At 34.0% G+C, this 23842-nt stretch overlaps 1 long non-coding RNA gene across 1 annotated transcript in view; it reads left to right on the top strand.

Moving 5' to 3' along the window:
• Positions 1-253: 253 nt before the first annotated feature.
• The window catches only part of LOC110470062 (uncharacterized), a 39390-nt gene continuing 15801 nt past the window's right edge, over positions 254-23842 (top strand). Inside the window, exon 1 of the long non-coding RNA XR_002465344.2 lies at positions 254-290. This is a non-coding gene — a long non-coding RNA (uncharacterized LOC110470062). The remainder of the gene's footprint in view (positions 291-23842) is intronic.

Raw genomic sequence — 23842 nt, 5'->3', positions numbered from 1 at the left:
TATTTCTGTATAATAAAAGCACATTACTCATATTGCTAGAATATAAATCACAGGAATAGCCTGTTACTTCTTCCCAGAAAGGATGGAACAGAGCCAGTCTGTCTAACTTAAGTACTTAAACTTTGTTTCACAGATGTGTCTCTGGAGGACTCAAAGATAACCACATTAATTAATTTTCATAGGATGAAAACAGAACTTGAATTAAAAAAAAAAAACAAAAAAACCAAAATAACAAAACAACACAGCCAGAAGCAAAAAGTCTATCTAAGCATCTGAAGTTTAGGCACAAGGTAATTGTCTAGTTTATTTTATCCATATTTTAACATTTCTTATGTGGCATATTGATATTGAATTTCTAAATAGAGATAGCTGGCTTACACTGTAAAAACAATACTCTATTTATAACCAAAAGAAAGCAAGCAACATCCTCACACCCACCAGAATTTATTCCAGACTTATTTAATAATATAGAGAATTTTGTATTTTTAATTAACTACATTAATGCTTGAAATTTCTATAATTTTATTTGAAATCTCCAGTGTTGTTTGAAGAGGCTCAGTCACTCTGAAAATCAGGCCAGTTACTCAATAAGTGTGATTTACCATGGGTTCAACAGCCTACAGGTATGTCCAGTCTAGTGCTGTGTATTGTGCAGAAATGTCTGAGCTAGTTACAAAGGAGCTAGTTATGAATTTGGAAATGTATCAGCTCTGGGCTAAACACAGCCCTGCTGACCTGACTATACTGTTTATATGCTATGAGTTAGTATCCTTAAATAGTTCTGTGGTAACTCATGCAAACCAACCAACTAATTCTAGCTCTCAACATATCTCTAGTCAGTGCTCCATTTTGTAGTACAAAAATATACAAAACTCAAGCATCTTTAAAAATAGGCTGTATTAAAAAGTTCTGAACTAAATTGTTTAAAATTTTGTGCAGATTTAATTGAACATATTAATTGTTAGATGTCCTCTTTGGCCATAGTGCTGCAGAGGTGAAAAACAGGGATAGAACTTTATATGCTGGATTGGTTTTGGACTAAATACAAAATCAAAGGAATTTAAAAGAGATTACTAAATTACTAAATATGCAGGGTTAGCTGCTGAGAAGAGCTAGCCACTTCCATGTAATTCCATAGACTGTACAGGGATTCTGGTGTCAATATATAGGCAAATTACACCATATAAGAACTGATGTAAACATGATGTCAATCCACAAATGAGTGTTCAAATGTTAATAAGGGATAAGAAAATTAAGACAGAGTTGTGAGATAGTAACTTTTTTTTCACACAGAAGTTATATAACTAGTAGTCTATAATATTGTCTTACTTTCCAAAAATGTTGCTAAGTTTTAAATTCATAACTTACAGCTCAAAATGCTAAGTATTTGCATTTGTCGATACAAATATATTCCTTCTATCAGAAAGGAGGTTCTTTATGAGAAGATGATGGTTCTTGAAGCAGCTGTACATACAAACAACTCACCTGCACACTGTTTCCCAGTTATGAAACATGTCATTGATTCCCTGGAAAAATCTCAAAGGATTATTTTTAATTGTTAAAATACACTTGAGATTTTTTTTTCAATTGAATTTTTTTTCCTTAAAAATATAACCATATTTTAAAAATAATACATGAATGTATTGATTCAATATTACAGCTGTTTAATACTGTTAGGATTATTCACTCTCTCTGGGTTGGGTTTTTTTCAGTTATATTTCTTTGGAATGTTTTAAATTTCATTCTATTGTTGCTTAATTGACAGGAATAAATTTTGTCTTAGATTATCCTGGACTAACTTAGTATATTTGAGGTAAAACAGAAAGTAAAATCTAGTTGATAAAATCAATTTTCTGAATCAAGAAACAGATGACCCTGATTGTTGAGGAACACTATGAACAAGAGAGCCAGAACACTCAAACTGAATGTCACAAAGTATAGTTTAAATTTTTACTAGTGCTTTGTTCAAACAAGCATAAATGGGTCTCTGTTTTGTGTTTTCTTCTTAGAGAGTGTATCACAAATCTACAGAGCAAGCTCTTTCAAAACAGCTGATTAGAAATCAAGAGAAATTGAGGTTTCTGCACACAAAGAATTTGCTTACAAATACATTTTTTCCTATTAATGTTTGTTAACAGCATATTAAATTGTTACTTTATATATGGCCTGGTTGTGAAGCAATTCCTGAATTGTTAGTTTTCTTTTCTCTATTATAACTAGTTTACTATGTCTAGGATAATGCTACCCTTTTGAGAACAGCACAACAGCTGTCTAATACCTGAAAAGCAAAGCATAAAGTCCTAAGGCTTTAGTACTTATGTTCCCTGAATAACAAACAGAGGGAGAGATTAATCCAAAATGCTGGTTTTCTCTAACTAAAATAAGACTTTATTGGAAAAAACCCTAATTTCAGATTTCTGATCTCTGTTTTTCCTGAATTAAAGAGGTTTCTTAGATGTCTAGCTTTACTTTTGATCACCATTTTAAGAAAAAGAAACTCATTCTCTGGAAGTTCTTATCAGTTTTTGACTAGAAGGAATCTATTGTTTTATTTGCATGAAATAAGTCTTGACATAATTCAAGTAGCTGATCCATTTGAGATTTTGTTTCAGGCACTACTGGTTGCTGGGTTTAGCACTGATGTTCTTTCTTGTTCTTTATTTTTTCTTCCTCGGCCTTTACTTAAAATGCAAGTGAAAATTCCATTGATAATAATAAGCTTGGTGGCGTTTTTTGAATTTGAGGATTTTGGGATTTTTCTGTTTGCTTGTTTTAGTTTAGGTGTAATAAGCATATAGAAAAACTGTTTACAGGATTACTTAGGAGATCCTGGAGGGACATGGCTCTGTGTTTCTGCATAAAAAGCTCTTAACCTTACAAGAAGTGAAGAACCTTCAATAGCTCTACATATTGGAACACTATTCCTAGAATTCAGGTTAGCATAAAATAAATATCTAATAAATAACTAAATAACTATCTAGTATCTAATAAATAACTAAAAATATTTTAGTTTAGTGCATGTACTGATCTTTACAGTGCACTTATATAGCATATGCTAACCCTCAGTCTGTCCCTATTTGCCTTAGTAAGCTTACTAGACTTGCTCAGCTAAGCTTAGGACACTCTTACCTAGACTTGTCTTACCAATGAATGTTAGAACAACAACAATAAAAAGTCTTTGCTATTTGTTTAAAGACTTCCAGATAAAGCTGCAAATCACATAGAGACACACTCAATAAATAGGTTATCAAAAGCCTTGCAAGAAAGACACATGACTTGACCTAGAGCTTTTTTTTGGTCTGCATTCTGTTTCGGATGATAAATTGCCTGTGAATAAAAGGAAATATTTGTTTTCTGAAATGCAAGAGCTCAATGCCCTCAGTGAATAATTTCTGTGCCATAATCATATATTACTCTAGTAATATAGACCCAGTCAAAGACAGTACTACTGTTAAGTATGTTATACATTATGTAGACCCCTAGAGACAGAATGGAAGTGCTTCTCCTGTGACATGATGACTGTGTCAGTACAGAAGTGAACACTGACATAGCTTAGAGGTGTGTGGATTTCATAGTAGTTTAGTTCTAGTTTCAGTCTACAATTAAAACACACTTAACAGAGAGCAAAAACTCTAAGCTATGTATCTAAATTTGCAATATTGTCAGTAGAGATTAGGACCTTAGCTCACCAAACCTGGATTGTGAAGGTCTTCTGGTATATGAGAAATATATATGAGCTTAGAAGTTATGATGAAGATCTATACTAAATCTATATCCTCTTGGAGAAGAATCTGGAAGTCAGGATGGATGGCTTTGTTATATTAATTTGCTCCTGACATCTGTGTTAAGGTTACTTCATTGCACCTTTAGAAGTTTCATTGACTTTGTTCTTTAGATCACTCTTAATTAAAAAAAAAAAAAAAAGATTAAGAAAAGAAAATTTAATCATCTTGACTATGTGTACTCACCTAACATCAAATATTTTCTCTTGAATTGAATCTCATCCCCATGACTTAATCCAGTTGCCTGAACACAAAGAGGTAGAACCGTGTGAGATGTCCCAAGGAGGTTTCTCAGCCCGTGTCAGGTTAAGGCAAGAGAAACTGAAGCATAGGCAAACACTGGCAAAGATCTCTATGCTTTTTTGCAAGGATTCTAGTAGAAGGTCAGTTCTAATCATAACATACATGAGCCTACATAACACATGTATGTATGTGATATGGCTTTATTTCACAGTAAATGCCCCAGAGGCCAAGAACCAGGCTGATTCTTTCAGACATTGTATCTGCACTGGCTGTGGAATTAATGATAGTGTCCTCTATGTCTGTTTGACCCAGAGGGATATTTTTTACTGTCTTTAAACTTCTTACATAGCACTGCCTCTTTATCTTCATTAACCAGAAAGAAAGCCTAAAGTGACTTGGTTAGACTAGTCATCTGCACTATAAATATCTGCATCTAGTCAAGATTTTTTTCATCATTCAATTCCCTTTATAGTATATATTATCTTTAACAAATTGTTTCTTTCTAAAATAGATACCTTATATAGGTCACATGAATCATTCAAGAGTATTCTTTTTGTTTTGGTTAATGACAAAATGTATCCAAACAAATAGCTCAATCGTAATTATTTGTACAACAAAAGATTATAAAGCTGGATAAGATGAACATTCTCATTGTTCTTCCATTTAATATAATCAATCTGTCATAATACAATAAATGCTTAAAATTTAATAGTTTGAGTTCACAAATTTGATATCATTGTACAGACAGATTTGTATGATGAAGAAAGTTATATAAAAAGAAAGAAGGTGAAGATTCTGAAAAAAGGCTATTTGATCTACTCAGTAAAATTTTAAAAACTGAAGGTTTTTCTAACCTTCTAACCTTCTAACCTGTTTCAAAAGCTCTTTTCGAACAAGGATTACTTAATGCATGTGTGGTGAAAGAATCATTCACAAGTTTCATTTGGCAGCCAATGATAATATTTAAAGTGCTATTCACAAAATCAAATCTCTGTATGACCAATAGTTTATAACATAGTTTAATTCATTTACCTGAAGATAACACATTTACAGGGGAAGATTTTTGAATGCATGTTTATGTAAATGCAATAAGACAAGCATGAGGAGCTATTTGTAACCAAAATTTTTAAATTTTACACAAAGTATTGCTCTTAAATCCATTAAAAATTTATCTTTAAGCCTTAAACATCCAACACTTGGTAAATCCAAGGAGATACATATTTTCTTGTCTAGATTCAAATTATGTTTAAAAGCTTAAATAAATACAGGTACCAGCATGTGTATAGTATGAATTGTCATAGTACTGTAGATATCAGTGCCAGTTTATACTAATTAAAAATTTTTAAAATGTAAAAAATACATTTTTAGGGAAAAGTAATATTAAATACATTTCATTTCATTTTAGAAGAAGTATTTAAAGGAAGAATTTATGGTAGGCTAGTTGGTGGATGAAGACCAAAACGTAGAAAATTAGAGGATGGGGTCCAGGGATGAAACATCTAGGGAGAACATGTTAAGGGAGGATTTCAAAATTCCCTGTAGCAATTGTCACAGCTGTAACCATCTCAAGTGACAGTACATGAATGAATATGACCTGAGAAATATGATGGAAGTTCTGGATAGAACTGGCAAAAAAAAACCCCAAAAAAACAAAACAAAACAAAAGAAAACCAAAAACAAAACAAGTGAGACAATGGTGCTGTATGCAAAAGAGCAGCACAAATCCACAGTTTTGCTATTGATGTGATGATGTTTGTTGGAGAATTTGTGGGCCAGGATCTTAGGGGAGGCCAGCAAGGAAAGCAGGCTGGGGTTGCACAAGAATTTGTGAGGAGACAGAGCCAGGACAGCTGAAGCCAGCTGACCAGAAGGATATTCCATACCATATGGCATCATACTCAGCAATAAATACTGGGTGAAGAAGAAAGAAGGGGATGACATTTGATGTCATTGCATTTGTTTCCCAAGTAACGTATATGTGACAGAGCCCTGCTTTTCTAGACATCATGGAACACCTGTCTGCCCATGGGAAGCAGTGAATTAATCCCTTGTTTTATCTATTGAACTGTCTTTATCCAACTCTGGGCTTTTGCATTTTCATCCTTTTGATTGTCTCCCCATCCTGCTGTGGGGGAATGAATAAACAGCTGTGTGGGGCTTAGCTGCCTACTAGGGCTAATCTTCAGCAGCTGACAACATTTTGAAGCTGCTCTCAAAATGGAAAAATGGAAATTTCACATCTATTTCAATAAAAAAAAAAATAGGAAGACATATCTGGGAAATGAAATTATAATCAGCTTTACCTCATTACTCTGGAAGATTTTTAATCAAATCCTGCTGTAAGTCATTTACACCTACATGAAGAAGGAGATTGAGAACAGGCAGCATGTATTTACCAAAGCTTCTTTAGCAGCCTGATGGTCTTCACTGGTGCTATGTCTGGCTGTGTGGGTGGGGGGAGAGCCATGTATGTAAATGACTTTGATTTTAGCAATAGTCTCACAGCCAGCCATAATATATTTGCAGCCAAATCTCCTGAAGTTTGACAAAATTTGCAAAGTTATGTCCTTGGAATGGAATAATCCCACACTCACATACAGTCACAATATTTTCAAATGGCTAGAGAGCAGATTTCCAGGTAATTGTAACCTGGGTATCCCTGTGGCAAATTAAATATGAACCAGCAGAGTAATCCCCATGGCAAAGAAAGCAAATGATCTACTGTGCTGCGCTAGCAAGCAAGTAGGCAGCTGGTCAAAAATGCTACTCCTTTCTGCTTGGTATTGTGTGTGAAATTGGTTCTTAAGTACTATGTCCAGTTTTGAACTTCCCTTCACAAGGAATACACTGAGAAACTGCAATGAGTTTGTATTTAAAATTATTTGGGCACAGAAGCATGATGTATAAGAAGTGGTTTTGTTGAAGTCTTCTTAGGGGTGCACAGTGAAAGCTCGAGAGGGAATGTATACACCAGTAAGGGGTGTTTTTTCTTAGGGGTCAGTACTGGGACCAGTCACTCCAGCATCTTTCTTGGCAACATGAACAGAGGGATTGAGTGCACCACCAACAAGTCTGCAGACAGCACTGAGCTGTGATGTGATCACATGGTGATGGAGGTAAGGGATGTCACAGGCTTGAGAGTGACCCTGTGCAGAAGAAGTTAATTTTATGAAGTTCAACAGAGCCAAGTGCAAGGCCCTGCATGTGGATCAGGGCAATCTGAATCACAAATACTTGCTGGATGGACAATGGATTGAGAACTGCTCTAAGGAGAAGATCTTGGGAATGCTGGTGGATGTGAATCTTGGCTAAGTCAGCAATGTGTGCCTTCAGCCTTGAAAAGAAGTTGTATCCCGAGCTGCACCAAAAGATGTGATCAGCAGGTCAAGGGAAGTGATTCTGCTCCACTCTGGTGAGACCTATCTGGAGCACTGCATCCAGCTCTGGGGGCCCTGGTGGACCTGCTGGACCAAGCCCAGAGAAAGACCACAAAGATGATCAGAGGGCTGGAGTACCCCTCAATGAAGACAGGCTGAGAGAGCTGAGATCATTCTGTCTAAAGAAGACTTTGGGAAGACACTATATCCACCTTCCAGCACCTAAATGGAGCTACAAGAAAGAGAGTCTTTTTACAAGACCATGTAATTATATGACAAGGTGGAATGGCTTTTAATTGGAAGAGAGTAGGTTTAGATTAGATAGTAGGAATAGATTCTTTACTGTGATGATGGTGAGACACTGGAACAGGTTGCTCAGAAAAGCTGTAGATTCCTTATCCCTGGAAGTATTTAAGGACAGATTGGATGGGGCTTTAAGAAACATGATCTAGTGGGTATCATTCCTGCCCATAGCACGCGGTTTGCAACTTGATGATCTTTAAGGTCTCTTCCAACCAAACCATTCTATCATTCAAGTGATTAATTTTAAGTGAACATACCTGTGTATGTTAGTATATCACATGTATACCTAGAACAATAAAATCATTTTACAAATTGAAACTATTTGAAGTAATATCACATTATAAAGGATAAAATCAGGAACTAAAGCAATAAATTTCTACACATTAACTAAATAAGGCTTAAACAGTTTGACTAAGTTTGCCAGACCAGAAGTCATTTTTGTGCTCTCTAATCCCATAATAAAAAACAGAGCAATGAACCAGATTTGATAATCAGTGTAATAATGTGTCACAGAACCACGACAGAATGCAATGGTAGTAAGATTGTCATGGTTTTAAGTGTAAATAAGGGATAAGGAGTAAGCTTTTAAATACAGGGTCTTCTGAATGACTAATTCTTTTTTTCCCATTAATTTTTAAAATTAAGAGATGGTAAAAAGTTTTTTTTTCTCATGTCCTAAAGGTTTCTTAATTAATATTGGACAGTTGCATCTATTATCAATACTTTGGGAAAACCTAAGCAAATATGGCTTACGGTAATGGCCAACAACATGAAAAATACTAATGGCAGAAATTAATTTACAAGAAAATTCAGAAATAATAAGTGATTGAATATGGTGTCTAGTTTTATTTTTTCTTAATATTTCATAAGAATGTTATAATACTAACTATAATCTTTAAATAACATTGGCATTCCCTCAGGATCCCAAAACTTTTTTATCTTCTATAGGCAGAAAATAATAATTAAAAAAATGCTATCTTATTCATCATAGCTACTGTTTATATGTTACTGAAAAAGAAAGATTAATGAGCCAATGTGCTTTTATCCAAGAAGCATAATTAGTCTGCTTCACTGAAATGAATAATTAAGAGGGACATTTTAAAAGAAAACAATATGTTAACGGCTAATTAGAGTTTTGGAACTTATATGACAAGCCATGTGTTATGTGTTATTGTAAGACATTTAAAGAGTCAGGGTCACAGTTTTTGGAAGCTCTTGTTCTTTGCAACTGATACAATCTAAAATGCTCATTTTTAAGCAGCATTTCCTACCAGATTTTTAAATGCCCTGAGTTTCTAAGTTAAAATGCATATTCATTTCTGTTTGGTTTTAGCACTTTTATGCCATATTTGTGAATTATAAGGTAATTTCTTGGGCGCTATAAAAATCTGGATCCAAACTGTACTTTAAACAAGTATGAATGGAAAAATTTAACATGCCAATACCATTTGTAAATTGGCAATTATGTAAATCTCTTTCATCTTGGAGCATCTGTGGAAAAAAATTAAAACTATTCACATGCACTTTTTCGGATCTATTTGGTACAATTTTTATAGTTTATAAATCAATGAAGTTGTAGACAAACTGTGTGCAAACATTACCTTTCTTCTTCTGTTTCCTTTACACCGAACAAGTAGAAGTATTTTTTAATCTATTTATGAGAGAAATATCGTTATATTTAGTTCTTGTAAGTTTTAACTTGGTGAACTGTGAGAGTATATCAATATTTACATAATTGCAGGAGGAATAGCAGTGTCTTAGCCAGAACAGTAAAACATGCAAACTGTAGGCCTTGTTCTGTTGGCAGTGAGAGTTAACACTGGTACATAATACCATGGTGACAACTATTTTAAAATAACTTTGATTTAGAGATGCCTGTTTCTGTCTAATGACTAATAAGTCTAGTTTACTTAGATTAATTTCCCAATATTTAGGCAACTAAATGTAGCTGAGATTAACCCTCTCTTTTGTGTAAATGATGCATAGTTTTAGTTAAAATTAAAACTATGAACTGCTAGAATTGAAAATGAGGATTATATACCCTGAGGTGCATTAAGCACAGCATAGCTACATTTTTCTGACTGGTGATTGTCCCACTGTACTCAACACTGGTGTGTCCTGCACCTTGCTGCAGTTTTGAGATCCACAATATAAGAAGAGAATAAAGTTACCAGACTGTCTGGAAGGCAGCAAACATGGTGAGGGGCTAAAGGGAATGAGGAGTAGCTGAGAATGCTGTGTTAGAGAAGAGGAGACTGATGGGAAAGATTGCTGTCTTCACCATGAGGAGGGGTGGAGATCTCCACATGCAAATGGAAATGGAAATGCTGATCTCCACTTTGTGGTGTCCAGGAGAGGATGCAAAGTAATGTCTAAAAGCTATGTGAGAAAAAGTTCAGATTGGATATTTGGAAAAAATTCTTCCCTGATCTGGTATTCAAACACTGGAAAAAGCTCCCCAGGCAGCTGGTCATGGCTGCAGGCTTCTGATGTTCAGGAAGCATTTGGACAGCACTCTTAGATATATGGTTTAACCATTAGGCGGCCCTGTGTGGAGTCAGAAGTTGACTCAATGATCCTTGTGGATCTCTGCTAATTCAGGATATTCTATGATTCAGTGAATTATATGGCATATGTATATAGAAAACATTAATATTTCATATTAGGAATCTATTATGCTATGAAATACTATGTGATGAAGTTGTCAAACTATGCAAGCAATAGAAGAAAGCATTTTGCCTTTCTAGAACAAAGAACTTCAAATTTGTTGCTATTTAAAGGAACCCCTCTTTTATGGGAAATCATTTGAAAAATAGTTATTTGATTGGGAACAAGTACAAATTTTGAAATACCAGTTTTCAGCTAAATAAAAAGTAGCATCTTGCACAGCTCCGGTGATAGCTGTGTGTGAAATAAAGGCTAAGTGTAGACATTTAAAAATGTGATTTTTGGCAGTAGAGCAAATGGCATTTGAAACTATTCCAGTCTTTAAAGGCTTTTTCATGATTACTGGCTACTAGAACATTTCTTAAGATATTTCAGAACTCAGTTACTTCCATAAACTGAGTATTTAAAGATAATTCTTTATAGCCATTCAACAATCATTGTAGTAAATATAGGGATATATCCAGTTAATATACATAGGGAGATGGTTGATCTTGCTATTATTTCTGAAAGAAGAAAATCTAGGGGAAAGACAGGAACAAGTGAAAGAAACGCTGGTGTGAGACAGTTGAACTATTCTGAGAATATTCTGAATTCTCAATTCGTCAGCTTTAGAAGCTGACAGCTTTCACAGCTGTGGGAGATAAAGGTGAAGTAGAGCCATATTTGCCTCCCAGATGAGTTCTCTGCATTTTAGGCCTTATGGAGACACAGTCAATCCTTCTAAGAGGCTGACAAACAGAAGCCCAGCAGTGCTACATTGGTGAATGTGTTTTGTACTGATTGAAAAACTAAACCAAGTTGAAATTCCTATGAGACCAGATGTTTTGTTTCAAGGTAGAGTAATTAATAGAAAAAAAATCTCAAAACTCTGCTGCTGAGAAACTAAAACACATCCCTGGCAGGTTTCATCCACCTCCACTAAAAATTTAAAATAAAGAACAAACCAAAACAAATTTAAAAAAAACCCTGTGATGAAGTCCTAGTAGATGCTCATATCAACTTTCATTTAAATCATTTAATGCACAGATATAATTTGATTAGGGTCTTGGACTGTTCTCTTCTTACAATTCTTTCATTAAACAGAGCTTTTCTTTCATGTTTTCATTTCCCCTTCATATTATTAGGCAAGTGTACAGTTATGCAAATACATTATTTGGTTAAATAAATCAGATTATTACTATGTCCTTCAAATCCTTTCCCACTGGTATGGAATGCTCTCTGTACACTGTGATTGTGCTGTCATTTCACTCCATAGCAAGCTGGAGCAGAGAGCTCTCTCATTTTAGAGAATTCCTAAAGACTAGGAGTCCATGGGAAGTTTGACTTTTGCATCACTGCCAAAATACATTATATTTAAATAATATCTTTCAGAAGAAGGCATACAGAATTTCATCCTTTGTTCTATGAGGTGACAAAGTTTCTGAAAAGTTTTCCCAAACAACTGCTTTAGTCCCACTATTAGTGTTCTTTGACCTTTCTGGCAGAAATCCCTTTTCAAATGGTTTCACCAGGTTTTTCATTACACAAGTCAGCTTCCCAAGTTCCTCATCCTTTAACCAGTCTTGCATCCTAAAACCATGACAGCCCAGTAATGTGTTTCAAAATCAAAATTTGTTTTTCAGCATGGGTAACAAATCAAGCCTAGACTGTATTTTGTCATGTTTGTAATGTATATGTTGAAATTCAACTCTCATTTGCAATTCAGAGTTAGGGCTACCCTGAGTCTTTTACATTATTTAGAAGGCTATGTTGCAAAAAATAAAATGGAGCAATAATACTTCATGGTTCCTGAGGACCTAAATAAAATTGTAAGCTCCTCCATATATATATATATATATTTTTAAGTATTATTTACCTTTTCCTTGTAGGGGGCTTTCTGCTTTTGTATGCTTTGACCATTTTGAGAATTTTTTGCAATAAATATTTTTTTTTTTCTTGGTGCATCCTTTGTCCCTTTTGCCAATTTGTCTTGTTTGAGAACTGTTTTAGTGTGCTTTATTCTTCTTTCTATTTTCTTCCTAGCAACCTATGAAAGGTCCACTGAAATCTTAACAAAATGTTTGAGTTTAATGTCAAAGAATAAAATTATCCACCAAGAAACAAACAAAAATAAACATATTATTCAAAGCAGAATTTTTAAAACTTAGGAGCATCTCTGACCTTAATAAGAGTGATGTACCTGCAAATAAGATTAATTTACTTGTGAAACATCAGTATAAGAACTTCAAGAACCTGATCATTGCAAGCATAATCAACATGCCTCAAGGAAGTGTTTTTGTGTTGTTAGAAAAATATAATGAATACCAATCCTTTTTATCTGAAAACTGCTAAAAGTAAAGGCTAAAGACTTGATGAAATAGAATTTTTATTTTTCAGACACCAGTTTTGAAAACTCAGCTCTATCTACAGCAATGCTAAAATGTAATGTGATCAGAATCAAGATGAAATGAGTTATAAAAAAGACAGGATAAATTTGTGATCAAGGAGCTAATCCAAGAAGTATTTTTATTCTGATATAATTAACCATTAAATAAATATTTTTTTGTCTCACTTCCATTAATTTATAATTATGGTCATAAAATATCCAATTCTAAGTTAAAAATCTTAATGAATTTTAAATATTTCAGTATATTTCAAAATATCACCATAATGTTCTATTGGGTACTAAATGGTAGACTTTTTTTTTTTTTTGTAAAATAAAAACTGAAATAAAAGATATGTAACAGTCTGAGCTAAAGGAAGGAAAAAGCTCATCAGCTTGACATACTGTTCCCATCTAATCAAAGTCCTCTATGGAGAATTTTCTCAAAAAATAATGTGCATATAAATTTATATATTAGCTCTCTGAATGTTTTTCTTCAGCTTCTTTCAGTGCCTCAAATTTCCACTGGTAAACTGAAATTCCCTTTTTATATTTTTTTTTTCTTCCTCAGTTTTTCTTTTTCTGTAATAAGACAAGTCCTGGACATCACCTTCTTAAAATACCAATGGTATAAATACTTCAATGACTTAGAGAATTGTTGGATTCATTACTGAAAAAAGTTAATAAAACAATAACAACAGAATATGAACTCACGTATGTATAGAAATATTAAAATTTAACAAAAAAAGGAAACAGTGTCGATATGGACAGAGTCAAAATCAGAGTTAGATTATTTACAAAATGGACATATACCAGAATAAGGATTCAAGCCACACATTATAATTGTTTTCCTATTCTTTAACCTACAGGAAGAGAGGATAAACTGGTGACTATGAGAATCAGAAAAGCTGAGTTCTTCTTAAACGTCAAATGGGCAGTATGAGCGCCGAGCAACAACGTCTAACGCATATCACCAGATGTAACTTGCTCATAAGTCAGTTTAACTTCAAGGTAGAACCACTGATGTTTTTCATCTCTGGTTCTTCCCCTGCGTTTCCCCATGCATACAAATCATGTGTAAGATCCTAAAAAGTAGCTGATTATTTTTCCTTTTATTTCTGTAGCTAGCAGATTTTCCTAGTGAAAGCTGTCTGCAATTCTGCTTCTAGTCATTCTGAGTTTTTGGTTTCTTTTTCCATGTAGCTTGTATTGATTCTCATTTAAGCATTTTTCATGCACTATTAGCTTTCTCCAAATTTGATGAATCTCCTTCTTGGTCCTTAATTTAAGTTGCATTAGTTCTTTCATTTCCTTTGTCCTTTCTTTCCTTACACAGTTAATACCATCTTGCCATTTTAACAGATTCTTTTTGAAACAGTTCTGTACAAATTGTTTTTGTGTTTGTCACAATGACTGTCATTGCTTGTGCAGCAGACCTTCACTGCATTCAGAACGGGGCATTTGATCTGAACAAAAGGCACAAGGGTAAAAGTTAGTTTGGATAGTAGTATGTATACAAATTGCCAACACTAACACATTCAGAATCACTTAAAAGATGGCTGCACTTGTTAGGAAGTTCATTTTTCTTGGCATGTTCTCCTGCACCATTTGCTGCCTTAGCAGAGTCTTGACTCAGAGCTTTCTGCATTACCTGCTAATGCTGCAGGCACTTTTTACTCCGAAAAGTGGTCTGACCTTTTTAGTAAACATCAGCTATGAGGAATTATGAGCATCCCTGAACAAAAGTTATTTTTGAGATGTATTTGAAATATTAATTAATTAGTATTAATAAAGGTGTCCCCATGGGATGATTGTTTTTTTGGTGGCATTTAGAACCAAAAAGATACCAGCTTTTATCTTCACTTTAAATACCTTCAAACTTTAAAAATTTAAAGCAAATAGTTTATTTTACTAGAAAACCTACATTGACATGGCTGGCACTTTTATCTGTCATTACACCTTTGGGACAAAATTAGCTTCTTTTTAGATGACTACAGCCTGTTCATCCCTTTAAAACTTCCAACAGCTGCAGGACACATTCAAGCAAATTTGTCAGCCTCTAAACTTTCTATCAAAGTGCATCTGCCTTCGCTGGTAAAATAAACTGACTGCACAGTATTTGAAGTACTTGGTTTGAAGTACCTCCCCAGACTTTAAATATCAGTCTGCCTGAAACACTACTGAGATGATCTCAACTACAGCCTTTTCCCTTAGCAATGGCTTCTTTCTCAGCAATGTTTCTAGTTTATCATTGCCACATTCAAAATAATTGCTACACTGCCTGATGCAAATTTGCCTCAGCTCCTCCATTCTAGTTTTGAAGTCATCACTATCACTCATCTCAGTTCTCTGCTTTGAACAGTAGTTCAGTTTGTTTTGTGGATAACTGCTTTTGTCCTCTCTTGTTAGAATTTATTGGTGACATGCTTCACCAATCATCTTCACTTACATTTTTTTTTTAAATAGACATTTTTCAAGCACAATTTTTGTCTCCTGACATAACTCAGATATCTCATCTACTCTTCCACAGTTCTAATGCCTCCATCCTTCCTACAGAAACAGGCAACTGGGAACTGTGGTTGTTATGAATGTCCCAGCCCTACCAGACTCATATTGTCTTCATACCCATCTGGAAAAAAAAAGCAAAATCTGTCTATCTACACTACTACTCATTCTAAGAACCTGTTTAGTGATTTTGCACACAACGAACCACTGAGGAGGAAAGACCATAAGGTATATAAGCAGATTTTTTCATAATGAGGTCCAAAAACATGAGTAATTTCCACTAGGGTAAGAATTTAGGGACTAATAGAATCAAAGACTTAATTTAAAATTTCAGTACTCTGAAAAGATTCAAATGGAGCTATCAGTGTTAAGAGATGATTGAGTTCTTGCTAGTAACACCAGCTGAACACATGAACAAGAAATTTGACAGAAGCTAAAATGCGAAGTTAAAAGACATAATTTTATCTGGCTGGGGACTGCTGTTATTAAATAGTATGTCTAAGGTATCTTGCCTTGCAGAAGAGAGAAACTGAATGGAATCACAGGGGAATTACCTCCTACTGTCTAAACTGAGTACAGCAAATTTGGTGAACCTGGGCATTTTTACTTAATCCTGAAAAAGATGGTGGTCTGGCCTAGACCAGCATCACAGCTTGTATCTGGAATCACAGCTGAGCACTAGATGAAGCAGCTGTAGACAGGGATAGTACACATAAAACACAGGGTAATATCTATTCCTGACATATTTTAAACATCAGAAATTATCAAAATACAAAAAAAAATATAAACTTAGATTTCAGTCACTGAGACTTCAGTGACAGCAGTTAGCTACTATCTAAGGGTAAATATCTCTTTTATGTTATTCTGCTCTATTTTCATCTGGAAAGATTCAAGGTAAATTAATAAAGGTCTTATATCTAAAAGTTAACATGCATTTCTTTCAGGTTTTAATAATTTCAGATTATCATTACATAAAGCAGACTGACAATGTGACACCCTGAAAGGCTGAAATTTTGCTTCAGCCTGAAATTCTTTGAGATAAAACATGCTTTTTGCAGCTGCTAGCACTTGAAAAATGTTTTTTACTTACTTCCTCTCTTTTTTTTCTTTTAATAACAAGCTGGAGACAAACCAATTTCTACACAATATATAACTCAGAACACATTGTGACTGTCAATGAGCTTTTTTCCTAAGAATATATTTTTTCACCCTGATTGGAACATATAATGCACAATTTATTCATCACAATTTCTTTCAAAGGTTTTTTTTTTTTTTTCTTCTTGCTGTTTAAGTAAGTTTGTAAGCAGCAAAACTTCATATTTACTTCTTCAAAAAAGGGACACCCCATTACCCCCTGATGGCTTATATTATGAAATATTATATCCAAAAGCAGTCAATAATGAGGGAGAGAATATCTGATTCCTTGCAATTAACTTTTTGGTATATTTTAGGCTACAACTACAGAGAAAAAAACTATTATATTATCAATCTTCTAAGTAATGCAGGGCAACAAAATTCAGCATATTAGTACCATAATGAATTACACTTTTCATGCTTGTTTGAAGCATTCATTACATATATGTGGTTCTCACTTTAAATTTAACAACTTTTTGACTGAAGTCCATATCATTCAATGTTAAGTATCATTGCCAAGAAGTGGAATTGTTAAACTGTTATTGTTGTGATTATCTAAAAGTAGTTGTATGCAGCCATAAATGTATAGTTTTGTAAAATTCTGTGTCCACCAAAGTGTTTTCCAGGCACATCATTTCAACTTAGTTTGACAAATATATATTAGTTGCACATGTGCAAAATTTATGGAAGAGAAATAAATAACAATTATCTAAATTCAACTCTGGTGTAAGGCATAAAATCTACTATGGTGAATGTGATTTCCAGGTTATCATTTAAGTTAAACAAAAGCCTTGTAATAGCTTAAATTATGAATTTCTAAGTATGTCTATGAGATGGAATGTGCATCAAGATTTTCAGCTCTTATTTACAAAATTTCAAGGATCCTAAAGTTTTGAAGTTCCCTAGGTCTCAGGCAGCTCTTTAAACAATTTTCTACTTTGAGGCATTCTGTTTCATTATGTGTATATATATATACGCATACATTTTTAGACTTTTAAGTAGGTATAACAGTTACTTATAAAGATTTTAGAACTCATACTCAATGCCCTGCTGTCCACTCATAGAGGGCTACCACTGATTTCAGATTTTCTAGCACAGACATATTGCCAAACTAAAAGAAAAGTAATAATGATAAATGAACAGGTGAGACATTTAGGATGCAAACTTCTCTAAGATAGCCCTCACTTAAGCATGGAATGTAATTTAAAGGAAATCTCTAATACTTTTTGTATTAGACATTATTGTATTTAGAGATTTTTTTGAAATAAGAAATTAAGGATTACATTTTAATGCAACATTACAGTACTGTGAAAAAATGTTCTGCAGAATGAGACTTTTTGATCTGATGAACAATCTTGTTGCTATTTTCTGAATTTTGTTTCTTTGGATACTATTGGCTTTTTCTTTCTGAACGGGGCTGGAGGAGCATATAAAATGTAAAATTTCTTACCAAACTTAAATCCTTATTCAATTGTCATGTGTTCACTATGCACTTATACACTCTTAAACATTTATTTCAGGGAACAGTTTGTTAATTTCTTAAAACTTTGATCCTGACAAGTTTTTCAGAACCTGTGACAAGTTGAATCACAGTATAATAGAATAATTTAGGTTAGAAACAGCTCCTGTAGGTCATCTGGTCCAACCTCATTCTCTAAGCAGGCTGGTTTCAAAGTTAGAGTGGGTTGTTCAGTCTTCACTGACTTGATTTTGAACACCAGGGTGAAAATTCCACCCAGCTTTCCTGTAACCATTTCCAATGTTTTTATCATCATTTAACTGAGATGAGGTAGTGATGTTTCGGACAATGGTTTCTTGTTACCCCTCTCCATGTACAAAAGTTCATTTATGTATTCTATACATAACTTTTTCTCCTCCTAATAGCTTGTTTTCCTGACTCAAATTATTTGTCTTAATTTTGTATTACATGCCTCCCCAAAATCATATTGCCACTCTAATGTCCTCCGTAACCGTAAATCCATTTTTCTTCAAGCACTTTCTGTGCTTTTTCTCATACACAACCTTTTGTATTCAGAAATATATCTCAAAAAAAGTCTCTTATGCTTCTTGTTAATGCTCCATTTTGTTATTCTCTTTCTGAAGGAGTAGCATCTGTGGCACAATTAATAATTCTGAGACCTTTATTCATTTTGCTGAACACAACCACTTCTTGTTTTCATATGCCAGAAGTGATCCACCATTTTTCTTTACTATTTCTTTACTTGAATAGTCTCATACTTGAATAGTCTCACAGAAGAATCATTAATTTTCAAGAGCAGGAAGAAGTGCATACATAAACAACAGTTTGGTCTTTTAACCCTTGACGATAAAACCAACAATAAGAAAATACATTCATTCTTATTCTATTTTATGCTTCCATCTTTGATGGACAGTAGTACAAAATTAAAGCTGGAAAAGAAATATCTGTTTACCTCTCCCAGTGCTTGAAAATCAAGTTGGCAATACAGCTTTAAAATAAAATAAGGAGCATTTTGTACTAGGCTAGCAGTTTTGGTAGCAACTGCAGATAAGCATTCCTGCTTCCAGCAGTAGAGCAGGTAGACATGAACAACTAGATAGAAATATGTGAATAACTGATTATTGATTGATAATTTGATTGGAAAATTATTGCCATTGAACTGATTTTACTTCATCAAACTCTTCTTTCCAGAATGAGCCCCCCACATATTTAATCTGATGTGGAACATTGACCTTCACAAAAAATAAAACAGTAAATTTGGAAGACTGAGAAATAAGACGATGCTAATGTGCAAAATAATGTACATTTTGGAGGAATATTTTTCAATTACATCAAAAACATCCAATAATTGGCTCCCGTTTTGCTCTCAGTCAGCTATTTTTCAAAACCATATATATATAAATACATTGAAGTGAAGATGCACATCTAACAATTAACCAGCATAAGAATGTTCCACATATACTCTATGCCTAACAAAATGCAAGAACTCTCACTTTGACTTGATTTGATTTATAAATTTCATGCTGCATATGACAGGAAGAGGCTTCAAGACTACAGAATTCCCTTATAGGCTTCAAATTTAGAAAATAATGTCTTTTCCCAGTGTTTTTATGTTTAATGATTTCATTTATATTACTAATATTGTGTTATGATGTTTGGGTAGGCAAAGATTTGTTTTCTTTTGGTTTTCTTGCCCCTGAGTGAAACAATTTAGTATGTCACTGGAGAAGAGTAGGAACCATGCCCTGAAAATTAGGACATGGTAAATGAAAGAACAGTTCATAATGTTTCTATAAAAATGTTAAAATGCACATGGCTGCTGCCTGCAGTTATATCATAACACCCATCTAAAAGAATTATTCCATTAAAATGAATCTGTTGCAAGAGGCATATAGACAAAGTGATTAAAATGTCCAAAGATAAAAAATCCTTTACAGAGACTAAACTGGTAGCATTTTTAAAAAATTATGAATAATTGGAATGTGTTGATTATTTACTTTTTGAGAAGTTCCTTTAACACACCTCAAGCCAAAAATGCAAAGAATTACTGATTTCTAAAAGCATTGACAAGAATTTTTCTGTGTCTTTATGTGAAATATTACTAAAGATGTGGAGTACAACCACACAGTTTGTTTTACAGTGTTAGAGATTGTATTTTATGCTTTCAAAATGGCAAGATGCATTATTTTATTTTTCTTTCCTCTGAAAATGACATCGAATACTAAAAAAAAAAAATCCCCAAAAAATGCAACGAAAAACCAAAGCAAAACCCAAGCCATCACATATGTTTCACAGAGCCTTTATAGAAAACAAATTTGTTTTCTGATGACTCTTCTTGCTGTGATGATTCTACAGTAGTTACCATAACAGATTTCCTGATCTGAACAAAGCTCTTTTATTCATCCCAAATCTGCTCTCCCTCCCACCCAGCTGAATGATGCAGAATTGTCACTTACAGCCATGAGAAAGAGAAGTGCAAGCAGAATGTTGTATAATTTGTTGATTCTGGCTTCTGCTGTCTTCTTGCAGCTGCTATGGTCTGAAGTCTTAGATGCTTGCTTGAGCTGGGTTTCAGATTAATATTTGCTTGCTTGTAATTTAACAACAGCAAAGTTCTTTAAAAACTGTTTGTCAATGATGTATGCCTTCAGGGGTGAATGCATTGGAATAATTAACAAAAAAGCAAGACAGTTTCAAGAATTAGACATAAGAATCACAGAAAAATATCCTGTTTCAATATATGCTATAAAATATTAACCAGGATATTATAACTCTACATTGACTAGACAAAACAGAAGTTAATTAAAGATGATCAGCTGTTTCTTGCTACCAGACTAGTAAGCAATTTAAAGAATATCTAAAGCATTACTTGAGAAGGAAAACCTATGTTTTCAGAAATTTTCTGTATTCACTCTATTTTTCTTCAGTTAGGAACAGCTGGCTATTTAGCATCATTAAAGGAAGAGAGGAATTAAGTCATTGAGAACTTTTGATAAGTTTCATCTACCAAGCTTTTTGCTTCTATGAGAAATTACTGAGGCAGTCTCTGCTTCAGTCATTGCTACATCACGTTATGACAATGAACTCGTAAGTTTTAACAATAAAAATCAAAGACTAATCAGTAGCTTCTGTCAGATTTATTTCTTTAAATCTATACTTACTAAAAAGACTGTGATTTCAGTCTACCTTTCCTCATCTCATAACTCTTAACATTATAGGACTCCACTAATTGTGATCCTGCACTGTCACCAGTTAGGAAATTGAGCCATATTAAAAATGAAATATTATAGATGCATTTGTCAAAAATGTGTCTTTGGTATCTTTGCTGTATTCAAAGCTTTGTAAAAAAGCCATGGTTTAAATGGAGTGTGATCTTGAAAGATTTAACACATGACTGCACACTACAGGCAGGCAGGAAGTTTACTCCAGCTCTTTGAATTATGTAAATGAGATCAGGTCTCTTAGGACACCCTTCTTTTTATTGACTACTGGCACCACACACACGTAATAGTTAAATAGAAAATAAGCTTTAAGTGGTGTGGCATCCATCTCCCATAAATATTTATATTAGCAGTTGTCCTGAATTTAGTTGAGAGTAAATTTTTCTTTATAGTAGCCACTATGGGGTTGTTTTGTTTTCCAGTGAAACTTGTTGATAATATAGAAATATTTTTCTTATAGCTGAGCAGTGCTTACCTAGAGCCAAGGGCTGTTCTGCTGCATGTCCCACTCAACCAGAGAATAGGCTGGGTGTACAAAAGAAGCTGGGAAGGGATACAGTCAGGGCAGCTGACCCCAGCTGACCAAATGGATATTCCATATGGTATGGTGCCATGTTCAGATAAAACTGGGCAAAGGAGAAAGCAAAGGAGTTAGTTTGAAATTATGGAATTTGTCTTCTCAAGTACCCATTGTGTTTGATGAAGCCCTGCTTTCCTAGAGATGGCTCAACACCTCCCTGCCTGTGGGAAGCTGTGAATAAATTATTGGTTTTTCTTTGCTTGAACATGCAACTTTTGCTTTACCTATTGAACTGTCTTTATCTCAACCCATAAATTTCCTCACTTTTACCCTGCTCTTTCTCTTCCCCATCCCACTGCAGTGAGAGTGAGCAAACAGCTGTATGGGAATGAGTTGCTGGCTGGGGCTAAAGCATGACAGCAGTGTAGATGTCTAAAATTACTCTGATTTCTATTCTCCAGAGAAGCGGACATTTCTAGTGAACAATTCCTCTGAGCTAATTTAGACTGTTACAGAAGAATGAGTTAATTTTTTCTGCATGTTTTTTTCACTTTATTGATTATAAAGTGGTGTCAGAAATATTAGCTTATATATAAACTTCATAATAAACATGTAGAGGAGGAGTAATTTAACCCCATTGAGTTACAAATTTAAGAAACAAAAATTACACATGAAGCATATCCAAGTAAGTATTCAACTTAAAATTTCACTTCCAGACATGTCTCCTTGTCCTACATAATTTCCCTGCATTGTTCTGCCAGTGTTAGATTTGGAGACTGGAGGTTCAAAGCAACATATCTATCTCTGAATGACCTCCACCTCTCTCTAGTCACACACACACATACTCTTTATTAAAACAAACAAACAACAAACACAACAACAACAAAAAAAAAAACCCAAACCAAACCAAAAAATAAAATTTAAAAGTTCTTCTTTTTGGTGTGACATTTTGTATATTTAAAGAGCGTGTCCCCCTCATTTCCACTGGGAAAACCAAGGTCAAATGTCCTTATCCTCCTGAATTGTTAGAAAGGGAGGCATCTGAACTTTAAATTATTTTTATTCTGCAATCATTTTTCCTTAATTTACAATTACTCATATGGTTAGCCCCCAGTCTAATCAGGACTGTTTTTGTCATATTGAAAGTTCCCTATAAGTCTAAAGAAAGTTTATATTGCTATCTGTAAATATACAGAATTTATAACCTGTAAAATAATTTGGCATTTAAAATTACTGCTTCTTCAATTACAAAAAGAAGTTTTATCTCTCATGTTCCTACGACCATCTGACATTCAGGTCACAAATTCTATGACCTTCTTAACAGACAGGAGTCTAGCTTAATACATCCCACATCATCTAGAGGAAATGGATTCCATGATATTTTTCATATCTGTAGTACAGTTGAACATGAAAGCCTTCTGATAACAACTATGCTGGTGGGAGGCACTTTGTGGAATGCTTGAGCAGAGTGTACCAGAGTTTCACATGACTTGCTCAGTTTCAGCACTCAGCACTGGCACAGATTTCTCAGCAAGGTTGTGCAGTCTCCATCCTTGGAGATTTTCAAAACCTGCCTGGCTGTAGTCTGAGGCCGTTGGTTCTAGGTGGCCTCTCTTGACTGGGGGGTTTGGACAAGATGAACTGCAAAGGTTCTTTCCAACTCAAGCATTCAGTTGTCTAGTGATTTTTTTTTTTTTTTTTAATTTAGCCTACTTAAAAAAATAAGGCAGTTTTTATATAGTCAGACTGTTGATTCATGCAGAACTTTATTTTTACCAGACATGGATCCTGGGAAGTTAAATGCTCAAGTGATGGAGAAGCAAAGTTAAAAAAATGAAACTGAAGTTGACAAGACTTATCTAGAAGCTAAATTGTGAGATGGGAAGGACACAAACAGATGAAGTAATTATTACTTACTGCATCCATTTACTTTATTCATCATAACTTTAGTCATGGAGTTATTAGTGATTATATTACAAAAACACATTGCTGAAGCTTTGTGAATGACTATAATATAATCTAAAGCACCAAAATAACTAATCAGGACACTGCTTTTAAGTGTCAATCATGTCCTAAAGTGTATTACTGTAGCACAATTATGATTCATTAATTTTGAATTTAAAGATGTAGATGTGAATAGTTTAATAGGGTTTGTGCATATTTCCTTCTGCTGTGGAAGATAAAACAAAAAAAAAAAGATAGGGGAAAAGTTGAAAATTGAATTTCTACTTTATTTTGAACAAAATTT

Source organism: Lonchura striata, chromosome 2 (genome assembly GCF_046129695.1).
Source record: "Lonchura striata isolate bLonStr1 chromosome 2, bLonStr1.mat, whole genome shotgun sequence".
NCBI lineage: Eukaryota > Metazoa > Chordata > Aves > Passeriformes > Estrildidae > Lonchura > Lonchura striata.
Note: the sequence above shows the minus strand (reverse complement) of the source record. Positions and strands in the feature narration are given on the sequence as shown.